This window comes from Acomys russatus, chromosome 17 (genome assembly GCF_903995435.1).
Source record: "Acomys russatus chromosome 17, mAcoRus1.1, whole genome shotgun sequence".
NCBI classification, from domain to species: domain Eukaryota; kingdom Metazoa; phylum Chordata; class Mammalia; order Rodentia; family Muridae; genus Acomys; species Acomys russatus.
Genome location: NC_067153.1, coordinates 19977054 through 19990722, shown reverse-complemented (window position 1 = coordinate 19990722; position 13669 = coordinate 19977054). Strand labels below are relative to the sequence as shown.

Sequence of the window (13669 nt, the reverse complement as noted above, 5' to 3'; positions counted from 1 at the left end):
GGGAAAGATGGAGCATCGATGGAGCAAAGACACACAACCCATCTGTGGTTACAGGGTGGCCCGGCAAGGCAGCGGGTGGCCCGAGGGCAGGGGTGAGGGCCCGTGGAGAGCTAGCGCGGGGAGCAGGGGCATCGGGGGCACGGAGGAGCTCGGGGGCCCGGGAGCACGGGGGGCAGGGAAGCAAGGAAGCAGGGGAGCAGAGCAGCGCCGGCACAGGGCCACCGGCTCCCGCACGCGCCACCGCCCGGGCGGAAGAGCGGACGCCGAGAATGAATGGGCGGAGGCCGGGCCCAGGCCGGGCCGGGAGCGCGCAGGGCGGCCGCGAGGCCCCGCCGCGGCGCAAGGGGCGTGAGGCGACGACCAGCCGGTCACTCACCCGCCGCGAGCTCGGGCACTCGGCCGCGCTTCTCTCAGCCGCCGGCGGCTCCTCACGGCGCTAGGGGGAGCCCCGGGCCCGGAGCGGGCGGCGGCGGCGGCCGGACCGGGAGCTCCTCCGCACCTGCCCCTCTGGCGGAGCCGCGAAGAGCCAGGCGACGGCGGCGACGGCAGCTTGGAGTGGGGAGGGCAAGAGACCCGGATGTACAGGGTAACGGCGAGGGGGGAGGGGGAGTGCCAGGAAGTGAGGGCGCCGCGGACCTGTCCGGACGTGCGCATGCGCCGCGCGGCCGCTGCGCAAGGTAAAGCCTCAATCGTCCTCTCCGCCCTCCTCCCCCCCCACCGCACCCCCCGGGAAATGGGCGGGGCGCGGCCGGAGACAGGTGGTCAGGCGTGCAGCACGGTCAGCCAGGGGGCGCGGCCAAGCCGCACGAGACCACGCCCTCCCTTAAAGGGGCAGCACCTTCGAGGGAGGCAGCATCTGAAAGATGTGGGGGGTGGGAGTGGGAGGGGGGTTCTTACTGTGGCCGTGACCAACCACAGGTCAACAGGTTCAGAAAGAGACGACCGGGGCGCTGAGCTAAACCCAGGGAGACGCCGCATTCCAGCATCCAGCATCAGGAGAGACCGTACTCCTGGCAGCAAGCCTTTCCCTGGAGCCAGGTACAGAGAGGCTCTCTCGGGCTTCCTGAAGCGGCTCTGGCGCTAGGCAGGCTCCCCAGGGCCTAGAGAGAAGCACCGTTATCGCCTGCGATGCTATCGCAGAGACGCCCATGGGAGGTGTTAAATGATCGGTCTGGGAACGAATTGAGACTCCACCTGATAACGTGGCTTGCAAAAACGCAGTTTTTTAGATAAATCAGACCCTTCTTCTGGAGTCAACACGGCAGAAATGTGGAGTGGGCTGAGATTCTGGATGTGATGTAGGGCGGAAACCACTTAATTACCTCTCTAATCCCACTGTCACTCTGGGAAAATAAATGCTCCCTTCTCTACACACACACACACACACACACACACACACACACACACACACACACACAGTCTCAACTACTAGCTCACCCGAATCCTGCTGTAAAATTCCAGTTTTTCCATTAGCACTGAAATGTTAACAGATTAACACGGTTACCTCTCCCGCGACTATTTTCAGTTTGCTGAGCATAACACTAAGATGAGAAAGTAAAGGGTTCTGAACATTTTGGGGTTAAGAGCCCAACAGAAAAATCTCATGAAAGTATGGACTTTTCTTTTTCCTCCCTAGGAAGATGCATATATACACACAAATCTGCATGTGATCTCTGACTCATGGACTTAGGGACAGTATCTCAAAGCCCACCTCTACTCCCCAACATCAGTCATTTGGGAACCACTGGCTTGGATAAACGTGGCCAGTTAAGTCAACCTGGCATCTTCTATAATAGGTAACCCTTCGCCTTGGTCATTGAAGATGATATGCTATGCAAACGGTTAAGGAGAGCCCTGGGGAGGTGAAGTGGCATACATTACGGGCAGATCTTTATACTTCAGAAGGCTTTAGGTTCAACACCATAACAGGTTTTCATCCTTTTATTGGTGCAACTGAATGATAGGACTATCCTCACCATCTGATAAGGCTGGTCCATTTACCTGACACACACAGGCTTGCACTGGACCACGAATGTTAACACCGTGTATCTGGTCCCTCAGACACCAGTTCAGTGCAACCACACAACAAAAGCAGAAACCTAACCTGTGAACACCCCAGTTTAGCTGGGACATCCCCAACCCTGAGGAGCGCATCACTGCAATCGTCAGCTTCTTGTCTGAGGAACTTCAAGTTTCACACGGAGCAGAAATCTCAAGTTGCCCAGCAATCTTCACCCATTGGCCTTAGTGTTATCTTTGGGAATTGAACATGACATTGGCCTGGGGGTGTCGGCTGATGAATAACCATAGGACAAGTCCTGCTGAGAGCAATGGTATTCCTCTCAGAGGCAGATTCGGCCTTGTTGGCCCAGGACTCACTTCTGGACTTGGTGAGAAACACAAGCAAGCTCCACCCCTACCCAGTACAGAAAGCTGGCTCAGGAAACAATCCCCGGGGACAGGAAGGGCTGAATTTATTCCTCCACAGTTCTTTCTTCAGCTTTCTGCCTAACCGTGATCACATTTCATTCAGCTGAGGGCAAAGGTTTCAAAGTTTTAGATTACAAAAGCAGGCAGAAGGACACCAGAAAGATGTTTTACAAGAGGACTAGCCAGTCAGAGATATTGCAGTCACGGCAGCCACCTCACATTTCTGGAATCCTAGCACTCCTTACACTGTGCCAAGCATTGTACTCAGCCTTTGACTCGCGTTTCCTCCTATGCTTCTCATAGACATCCCATATGGTACTGTTTTCATGTCCGCTTTGTAAATCAGGAGTGCCGGTGTCAGTATGTGACAGATCCAGGATTCGAATGCAATCTGTCCGCTCCAAGATCTGTCTGCTTCTCCATGGACACTACACTTTGTCTACTTTCTCAATTTCCGAAGATCCCATTGCTTTCTTTAAATGCTGTTTTCTTTTACGTTTTTATTACTTTAAAGCACAATGACCACAGGGCTAGAAACATGTGCAGCAGTTAAGAGCATCTGACTGTTCTTACCGAGGGCGTGCATGAGTGTGAGGGCGTGAGTGCATGCGTGCACTCAAGCACGTTGTTTCCACCACCCACATCAGGCCTAGGCAATCTGATGCTTTCAAGCCTTCACAGGCATCTGCATATATACGGTGCACATAAACTTACATAGACACACACACATAAATGAAAATTAACAAATCTTTATAATGTTAAGATAAATACTTTTGTTCTATCAACATTTTGTACTATCCCCTCTATTATATCGCAGGTATCACGGGCGGGTCTGACGTACACGACACATGGTCCCTGCTTTGAGGCCGCGGTTTCCATGAGAGAGCAAGGGCTGTAACGTGCTAAGTGTAACAGTGAGTGTAGTAAGGTATGTTGTGGGAAGAAAGAGCCATCTCTGCTTGGAATACCTCTGAAAGTTTTGCCAAATCCTGTGGAGTTGGTCTCAAAAAAAAAAAAAAAAAAAAATGAGGAAAAGACAAGAAGAAAAGACAGGGGTGGAGAGAGAGAGAGAGAGAGAAAGAGAGAGAGATAACTCTATGAGACACTAGGGGTAAGAGAGTTAGACAATAAGAAGCCAAAGCCACCTCAAATTTTAACACAGTGACAGGAAAAAAGATACTTGTAACCAAGCAAGAAACAGAATCTGATATGTTTCCTATCAAGACCACTTAGAACACAGTGTCCACAAATGGGCCCACTGTGGGAGACAATAGAGGCCAGGAGGCCAGCTGAGAGGCTGGGGGAGGCAGGGCAGGTCCAAGATGACAACAGCCTGGAGGGTGTGTGTGTGTGTGTGTGTGTGTGTGTGTGTGTGTGTGTGTGTGTGTGTGTGTGTGTATCTTAGTCATACAGCACTTGGCTGGCATGTTCAAGGTCCTGAAGATATTAAACACACACACACACACACACACACACACACACCAAACAGGGAAAGAATAAATACTAAATTTAAGATTTGTACTCATTTTCCTGAGTTTATAACGGATTGAAACTGGGGTAAAAGGAAACAGGAGCTGTGGGGACTGACTGTAAGGTTCTTAGCTGAGGACACTAACTGGAAGGTGTCACCGTCAGAGCCCCAGTGACCTTTACTTAGTGTCCATGCCTCTTCTCCAACCTTTATCCATGGAAACACACACCGCATTAACTGTTATCTTGAGATGAGTGTAACTCTTTCCCAAGCCTTTGTCATTTCCCCACAGAGGCACTTAACATTCATTAGCTGTAGACAGTTTCATCACACTGAAACAGCTCAGTGTCCTTCCCCTGCTATGTATCCATATCCAACAAGCCAGCTGACACTAGACCTGCTCAGCAATGGGCATTTTGCAAGGGCAGAGCTTAAGCTAGGAGGAAGAAACGTTAGGCAAAGGGTTTTGGAAAAGTATGGCCTCAGGGCCCTCAAACTTCAATGCTCCCTGGAGAGGCTGGTGCAACTGTATTGCTGCTCGTAGACACAGCAGAACTCTGAGGGGAGAAAAGCCCCTCCTGATGTCTAATTCTCTACAGAGAATGGCTTGACCCCTTCAAGTCATTCATTCATTCATTCATTCACTCATTCACTCCACATCCATTCTTGCGAAGCACAGGGTACCAGCGCAACCGGACACTTCACAACGCTGGATTGTGTAACCTGGTCCAGTTCAATACCCTGCTCCAGAACTTACACAAAGCCAACCTCTTGCAGCTGCAGTTTCGGCAACAATGTATAACAGCTGTCCTTCCTGATCCCTTCTTGATTCCTGCCACTGCTCCCTGCACTTCTAGACAAGCCCATCAGGGCAAGGAAGCACTCACCAAAGTCCAGCCCGCCCCCCCCCAACCCCCCCATGCCCCAGTGCCCCAGGGCCATTCGTTCAATTCCCTCACTTCCCATTTCCTCCCCAGCCAATGGGGATAAGAATCTACCCACTTTCTAGGATGGCATGGAGCTCATAAATACTGTAGAGGAAGATACTTTCTGACCCCATAGAGTTGTCCTTATGAACTGTTACTGTCATGGCAGCCAACTCTGCTTTTGTTGTTCTTTTTTTGTAGATGAATTGTGACTACCTAAGTCCCCTGGATTATAATCACTGGGTCAAAGAATCTGAGCACATTTATGGTCTTCGGGTTACACTGCCCAGTTGCCTTCAACCTCGCCTGACATACACACTCAAGATGTGTGACCGCATGGAGAACAGCGCTGCTTGCCTTTCCATCCAGTCTTCTCTTCTATCTGACACTTGGGGCCTGGGCTCATTCGTCCCACACTGCACCCTTGCGCAGCACTGGGTAACAGCAGAGCCAACACCACCCCCAAAAGTCTGCTCTGTAGTTCCTCCCTTCCTCTTCCCAGGATGAGCAAAACAGGGCATCTCCAAGGGCAGAGGCTCCTTCCAACAATCTCCACAGCCAGGGGTTCCAAACCTAAGACCCCACAGTCCCCTTGTGGGTGAGGAGCCAATGAACATATGATGAGAGCAGAGAGGGGCCTGGGAGTCCCTTAGACAGGACTGGAAGCTTATTTCACACTGAAAGAAAATATGAGAACTGCTATTTCAAAAGAACCAAAGATGAAGCCACCAAATCAAACCCAAGGCCTTCCTGCTACTTAATAAACATTAACCAGCCCCCAGAAGCCAGAAAGTTTTCCTCGTAGCCAAACTTCCCTTAAATTAAAAGGTCTGTAACTCTTCCAGATTTCCAATGGAACACATTTCTCACGGGGAGAGAGGGCTAAAGGCTCTTTTTCTAGCCCTCTTAGTGACCGACATCAAGGAGAAAGGACCTCGCTGTCCTGCATGAACTGTGACATCCCAGAGCGGCAGACACACTTTCTCTTCGCATGTGTCTCAGTTCCCAGCTGCTACTGCCTTGCTAAAGATGAACCCCTACTTTCCTTCATTCACCTTCAGACCACGGAACTTTCATAGACTGTCACTTATTTTTAATGTTTCTTAGCTTAAAAAAAAAAAAAAAAAAAAAAAAAGAGGACTCTGTCAGACTGGGGCTATCATGAGCACTGCAATCCCTGCTAGGGTACCCAACTCCTAGAAGACTCTCCACAAATGCACAGAATGGTTAAAACGGGGGTCTGGGGCAGTAAATGAAAATGAGATGCTGTGGCCCTCCATACCACTTTCTTTTTTCACTCTTTGTGAGTAATATGTTGACTAAAGCAAAACTTTGAAAATACATATGCGCAAAAAGAAGAAATATATAAACACTCATGATCCAACCGCCCACACCACGTGGCTACCCTTCCAAACGTTATCATGTGTCTATATAAAGATAGTGTATTTGTGTAAGAATGGCTCATATCTCAGTGCCGGTCAGCTGTGTCCTACCTCACGGCATATCTTAGCTACCCCCCAACCTCCTCAATAAAGGTACTATAGTTGCACCGCTGTTAGCGGTTATATAATACTCCGCCATGTATTCACAACGTGAAATATGAAACCAGTTGAGTCTGAGGTAAGCTAAAAGAGGGTTTTCTTCAATGTCAAGGCACCCACCTCCTGACAGGCTTCCCACTTTCTCCCCCTTTGTTTGTCTTGCTTCACAGCTGTGTTTCCACATAGCTGTACTCCCTACCGCCCATTCGCCGCCTGGAGTTATTAGCGAGGCCCCGCCACCCAGAGAAGAGGATAGTTTGTAATTGGAAACGCTGAAATACGAGGAAGCGGGGATGATGGCTCAAGAATTCAGCACGGGGATCTGCTGCTGAGACAGGCGGCAGGAATGACAAGCATGTTTTCGTGCCAAGGTTTGAACTGGAAAAAGAAGGAAAAGATCTTCTGTGCACGCCATCCTTTCTCCCTCCCAGCCTATCCCGAAGCAAAAGGTTTTCCCACGAGGGGTGGGCTGGGTGGGGGCTGGGAGCCGCTGATATGGCAAGCAGTTGGAAGTTCAAAGCCCACTGCTCTATTTGCGGATTTGGAGGCTGCAGGAAACTGCCAGAGACATGCTCGGGATGTGCCGCCCTTTGCCACAAACAGCTCTTTCAACCAGAGTGTGATTCAGCAGCACAAAGGACTGCTCACTGGGCCGTTTTAACCCCGACAGTCACACGCCCTCCACAAGCAAGGATACAGGCTTGGGGTGGTCACCTTTAGGAAGGGACAAGATGACATCAATCTCAGAAAGCACCACAATGGGAAAGGAACATGTCTAGATGGGCCACTTTCAATTCTGAGCTTCATTGCACTGTCACCCCAAACCATAATCTCTGCTGTCTGTCTTACCCACCCACCTTTGTAGCACACCCTCAGTGTCATAAGCAACAGCTTTGGGCTGGTGAGATGACCCAGGGGATGAAAGCTAACAAGCTTTGACAACCTGAGTTCAATTCCTGGAACCCTCAAGGTGGAAAAAGAACTGACTCCTGCTAAGCTGTCATCTGACCTGCACATGCACTATGTTTCACATGTTTTACACACACACACACACACACACACACACACACACACACACTAAATGAAAAAAAATTAAACTGTAGCTTTCCCTATAAACAAAGAAAATCCCTAGTTGTAGCCAAAGCCACTATTTATCAATGCCCTTTCAAAAGATTTTTAATGGTTTTTTTGTTTTTTTGTTTTGTTTTTGAGACAGGGTTTCTCTTGCAGTTCTGGATATCTTGAACTCAATTTGTAGACCAGGCTGGCCTCGAACTCACAGACATCCGCCTGCCTCTGCCTCCCGAGAGCTCGGAAAGAAGGTGTGCACCACCATGCCTGGTGATTTTTAATGCATTTTACAGAAATATCATGTTTATAAAAAAGAAAGAGAGAAAGTGATCTGATTTGACATACAGTGACCACAGGGCCACTGCCACCCGTTTCCGCTGCCTTACACAGAACGACTGACACTCATTTAGCAGTCAAGCACTCCAACACCAGCATGAGAGGACGCTACATCTGCTTGTTTTCAGATGAAGAAAGTGAGGGACAAAGAGTTCAAGTCTGTTCAGGAACACCATAAACTCCTGAAAAGTAGAGGCAGGAGGCTACCCCCGGCCTGAAAGCTGCAACCCCATATTACCCTCTCCATCTTCTCGGCTTTCTTTTCTTTCGGGTAGCATTACTAAATCCCCACTGCCCAGGCTCCATTTCTAACCCTAACCTTCACCCTAATACTAATGGCTGCGCTACTTTGATGATTGGGGAAAAAAGAAAAAAAAAAAAAAAATAGGAACAAACGAAAGTGTCAACATTCAAACTGTCTTTGGCCTTTGCAGAAAGAACAGCATTACATGCAGTCACAGCTCAGCAGAGCTTACATGTCCAGCAAGCTCTTCAATGAATGCAATGGGCAGTCTTCCTTGTCAGCCTGGAGGGGTTTAGAATCTCCATGGAAACACACCTTTGGGTGTGTCTATGATGGTGCTTCCTTCCTCAGAGGAGGAAGGATCCACACCTCTGGCTGGCGTGTCATACTGAGTATAAAATAGACACTGCAGGTTGAGCGCCAGCGTTCATCTCTGCTCCCTGAGTGTGGATACAATTTGCCTAGCTGCCGCGCACTCCTCCCGCCATGCCCTCCGCACCCTGTGGGACCGTGCCTTCAAACTGTGAGCCAAAATAAACCCTTGCTTCTTTGTCAGGCATTTTGTGGAAGCACAAGGAAATTAATTTAAAAAACGAAGGTTTCTTCATGTTCAGACTTGGAAAGTTGTTGACGCAGGCTGCGAGTCAGCCTGGGCTCAGCCAGGCCTGCTTGTGGAGCCCTTGGTTTTCTCACCTGAGAAGAGAGGGACGCGCAGACACTCGCTGCTGGAAACACACACACACCCGGGTACCCAGCAGAGAGAAGAGCTTAATAAATAATGGTCTTTCTTTCCTTTCTTTTCACTATTTGTGAACATGCTATTTTTACTCAGGTGGTATTTGCATAAAGTTGCGCACTGCAGCATTATTTACAAATCACAAAACCCGGATAGTAAAAATAAACTCCGGACAGACAGGAAGGAAACAGCACAGTAGGGTTCCACGAGAAGCTTCAGCGTGAATGAAAAAGTACCTTAAGTACCAGGTCTTGAGCAAGCCATTTCTTTTCCCTGAATCTGCTTGCTCATCTCTGAATCAAGGGTTTGTCGTCAGTGACTCACTCACACATTCTCCATACATTTTATAGTCCCGACATTCCAAATACTGACAACATAGATCATATATGATCCTGAGTGCACACACCGGAACATGAGAAGATACTGTGTGATTCTTCTTCAGGCATACTGTTATCTCCACATGTGGATACCTCCTGACAAAGCCTACTGTCTCTCCATGAACTAGACCTAGATCCCTAACACCTGGCTTGTTTTGATTTGTTCCTAGTACTGAAAATAACACTTGACCCACAGTAAGAGTTTGTTTGCTGATTTTAAATCTCTGGCTGTTGGGGCTGGCGAGACAGCTCAGTGGTTAAAGGTGCTCTTAGCGAGGACTCAGGTCCATAACTTCAGCTCCAACGGATCCAATGTCTTCTTCTGACCGCCATGGCACATATGTGGTACTCAGACATACATACACCAAGGCAAAACAGTCACACACATAAAATATTTTTTTAAACCTCTCAAAAAAAATTTTAAAGTGTTATGGTTACTGGGAGCTGGAGATGTAGGTCCCTTACTAAAATGCTGGCCTAGAATGCATGAAACCTTGGTTTCAATACCTGAGACCACATAAACTGGGCACGGTGCTACACACTAGTCTAATCCTAGTACTCAGGAGATAGAGGCAAGAGTATCAGAAGTTCAAGGTCACCCCTGGCTATTATATACCGAGTTCAAGGCCAATCTGAGCTATATAAGACCCTATCTCAAAACAAAAACAAAAACAACTTATGACTATTAAGTGAAGAGAGTGGAGCGCAAAATCATCTATATCACAGGGTGCTATGTGTATATCCCTGTGGGAAAATGGTAGGAGGGACCAGGGAAGTTACAATCCATTGATAACAGCGTGGGAGTAGAGATGAATCTTTTAATGTCTTGAGAGTTCTGTTCCTCAAAAGGATGGCAACTAAAATGGCAAGGCTGTAGGCAGGACAAGTACAGATGTGGCCAAGGGATATGGAAAGAGCTGGAAGGAGGCGTAAGGCATTGAAGAGAGTCAGCAGCAAAGAGAAGACCTCAGGGCTAATAAGCTATTAATAGGAACAGGATCACAGGGGAAGAAAGAAAAGTAGGCAATATGACACCAATGAAGAAAAGCCAATTTACCTGAAAGTTTTAATTACAAGCTAATATCTATTAAACTATTCCCAGGTGCACACCATTTCCCCAATTAATTGCCTTGGTCAACAGAAGCTTCCGTGAATCTATAACACAAACATGCACTTGGGGCTGTCACATGCTACTGTTCTGAATCCCTGCGCACTTTGTGACCTACCGCCGCCATAGCTGTAATTGATTTGAGTCCCACAGACAGAAGCTCACTGATGTGAAACACATATTTCATTAAACATGCAGCCGACACATTCCAGCCTGGGGCACCCGGAGTTGCCTTCCCTCCCAGGGATGAAAGACACACACACTTTCGTACTCCGGTACAAAAGCTCGCAACTGACAAATGATACAGATGATACTCCTTGTAAACTTAAAAGGTAGGAATCGTTCCTTCAGCTTTACAAAGTCAGGGGAGGAAAGGCAAGGAGATACCCCAAGAAGGTCTCATTCTGAGCTCCTCAAGTCACAGGGACCCTGTTGTAAGTTGAATCTTGAGGCTTCCTCTAGTCCCTCCTTGCACTTGGGACCACATGCTGCCTTAGCATCTCCAGCCCCCACCTGACTGCCTGGGCTCTTTGCCATGCCTAGCAATTTACCACTCTGAGCAAACCAGGTCAGATCCCTTGCTGTGAGTGCTCAGAGGCCTGCGGTGCTGGTTGGTAGCATTTTGCCACCCTGATGGTATGGTGTCTTGAACACTGGGAGCTTCCTGCAGGCAAAGGCCATTCGTTTTTGCTAACCCTGTACCCCTGAGCCGGCACCGAGCCTGGTATAATACCTGACACAAAGCATGTCAGACACAACTGAGGCCAGCTAGTCAGGGGCATATGTGGCCATCAGTGCTGACTTACTCCAGTCCTAGGGGTAATGTCACTGCAGCCTTGCAAGCAAGAGCTCATTTACACAGCACAGAGGAGTGAGTTGAAAAGCACTGACAAATAGCCTAAATGATTAAGCCATTAGCTATAGACACTGGTATGTGAAATTCGTAACTTCAAACAGAACAACAGGATAAATCATACGTGAGCTAAGTGTGTGAATGAATTTAGCTTCTCATAGCTACATTGTCAAGTTAGAGAAAGATATTGCATAAGGCTGGGGGTATCAATCTGGTCTATGTCACAAAGAAGCTCAACTGGGCTAGCTAGCTCCCTCTCTAGAACCCTGGTATAGGTTTCATGTTATAACACAGACAGCAAGAGACTGCATCCCTTTCTTAGCTGCAGTCCTTAAGGAGGCAAAGGAGGGGAATGGTACCTTTACCTAAACTCTAGGCTTGCCTTGACCCATGAATTTGGAGAAAAGGGCCGTTATGTCCATACTTAACATTTTCGTTTAACAGGTCACTTGTTTCGTGTGTGCCTGTGTCTTAGTTCCCTTTCCTGCTGCTATGATAAAATGTGCTGACAAGAGAAGCTTAGGGGTAAAAGGGTTGATTTTAGCTCACAGCTCCAACGTACCATCCATCAAGCAGGAAGTCAAGGCAGCAGGAACGCGACAGAAATGGTCACATTACACCCTCAGCCAAGGGCAGAGCAGTAATTAACGTTCGCATGCCAGCCCTAAGCTTGCTTTTTCCACTCTAACAAAAGTCTGGCTCCCCTGCCTAGGGGATGATGCCGCTCACGGTGGGTGGGTCTTCCTTCCTCAATTAAGGAAGTCAAGGTAATCATCCTTATCTTTATACATGCCCACAAGCCAATTTGATCTAAACAATCTAGATGACCCTTCACTGAAACTCTTTTACCAGGCAATTCTGGACTGTTATCAAGTTGACAAAAGTAACCGTTCACTGCAGCCTACAGAGCTTCCAGAAAGAACTTTGAAAGTCATCTTAGCTAATATTTTACATTTTTTAAAACTGAGGGCCCAAGGTGAACTTGTCTACCGGTTATGAGGAGCAACCAAAACCAGCCAGCCCACCAGGCCTGGGATCTAGGCCATGAAGCTCACAGAGAGGCTTGCGTCTACACTGGCAGAGAACAACCAAGTTCATGCTCAAGGGCCTGGGTGACCTCCTGAGGCATGAACAGGAGTCCTGGTTTCTTAAAAGAACCATTACTAGCAGGCAATGTGCAACCCGTGGTGCGGTATCCAGTATGATTATTATCTTTATCTAGTTCTTCATCACGCAAATGTCTTCCAACACTGAAATTAACAACAAAATCGTCAGGAGATGCGTTCACTGTAGGATGGAAGCACAAGCAGACATGCCCAGTGGAAGGACTTCTCCAGTCTCCCACGATGGTGGGGCATGCTGCTGCTCTTGATGGAATTCTAAGCTGACTGCAGAGCTCCTCCTGTTAGTACCACGTCCTGCTGCTGTGCCTTTGCCCACCTGGCCCACTCTGCCTGGGACACCGTCCCTAGCAGACCTGGAACAGCACAAGGTTCCAGGCAGAAGTCTCTAGGCACACTGAGTAAGCATGGCTGCCCCTCCCCCTTTCTTTTCCTTTATGGTAACCCACGGCCCTATTTATGCCTCCCCGACCTTCTGCGAGTTACGAAGAACACTAGTGACGTATGAGCCTTACAGAGCACCATGCATTGAGAAAAGTGCTGCAAAGACACAAGACAGTATTTTTTTTTTTTTGACAGTATTTTATTAATGTATTTAATCTGGTTTCTTGAGACACGCACAAGTGGTTTTCATGGAAGATTCAACCACGCTAGGATTAATAGCCTGGTTTACTGTGCTCTTTCCTCCTTCCAAGCCACAAGTCAAAATAAACTCACCCTCAGTGGACAACTTTGTAAATATGGTTTTGAATATTGACTCCTGAATCCACTGTGGTTATTAAAAGGATGGTGGTATCCACCAGGATGTGGGCCTCAGACTGAAGATAACCGCAGTGGTCTCTCAGGGGCGAGCAACTTGAGCCCAGCTGCTCTCTCTTTCTGGGCTTTCCCTGCCAATCTGGGTAGGTTAATCCTTGAGTCATTAAAAGGAAGCCTGGGGTGGTATGTGTGCTTGTAATCTCAGCTACTGGGAGACAGAGGCAGGAGGATCCCTGTGGCTCATCCAGCCAGCCAAGCTTAACTGGCAAATGCCAACCCAATGAAAAATGAAGGAAGACAGCATCCCAAGAGGAATGACACCACGGTTGATCTCCACGGGTGTACACATGCATGCTTATTACACGCATATACATGTGTACACACACTACATGCATACACATGTACGCATATGTGTATACATGCATGCACACATACACAGCACAAATGTACATGTATACAAACGTGCATGTGCACACATACATGTATACACATGTGTTATGTGCACACATGTCACATGCACACATGTACAGATGCAGTGCACACATACATGCACACATGTGCGCATACACACACACACACACACACACACACACACACACACAGCGCTACTGCTTATGTCCATCTCATTCCCAGAGTCTATAAATTAAACTGCTAGTATGTTGTCTTCGGCTTTGAATTTTAAAAGCTCTGTGGGTG

The 13669-nt window shown here is 48.2% G+C and overlaps 1 protein-coding gene across 5 annotated transcripts in view; it reads right to left on the bottom strand.

Moving 5' to 3' along the window:
* Positions 1-13669, bottom strand: part of Cyrib (CYFIP related Rac1 interactor B) — an 86798-nt gene that overhangs the window by 61015 nt on the left and 12114 nt on the right. Inside the window, exon 1 of one of the 5 annotated variants that reach the window (XM_051159598.1) lies at positions 377-538. The exons of 2 other annotated variants lie outside the window; for them this stretch is intronic. The gene's annotated coding sequence lies outside the window, so the exon portion shown is untranslated. Of the gene's footprint in view, positions 1-376; positions 539-13669 lie in introns of those variants that run through there. 2 more of the 5 variants (XM_051159602.1, XM_051159600.1) reach the window with 2 other exon arrangements.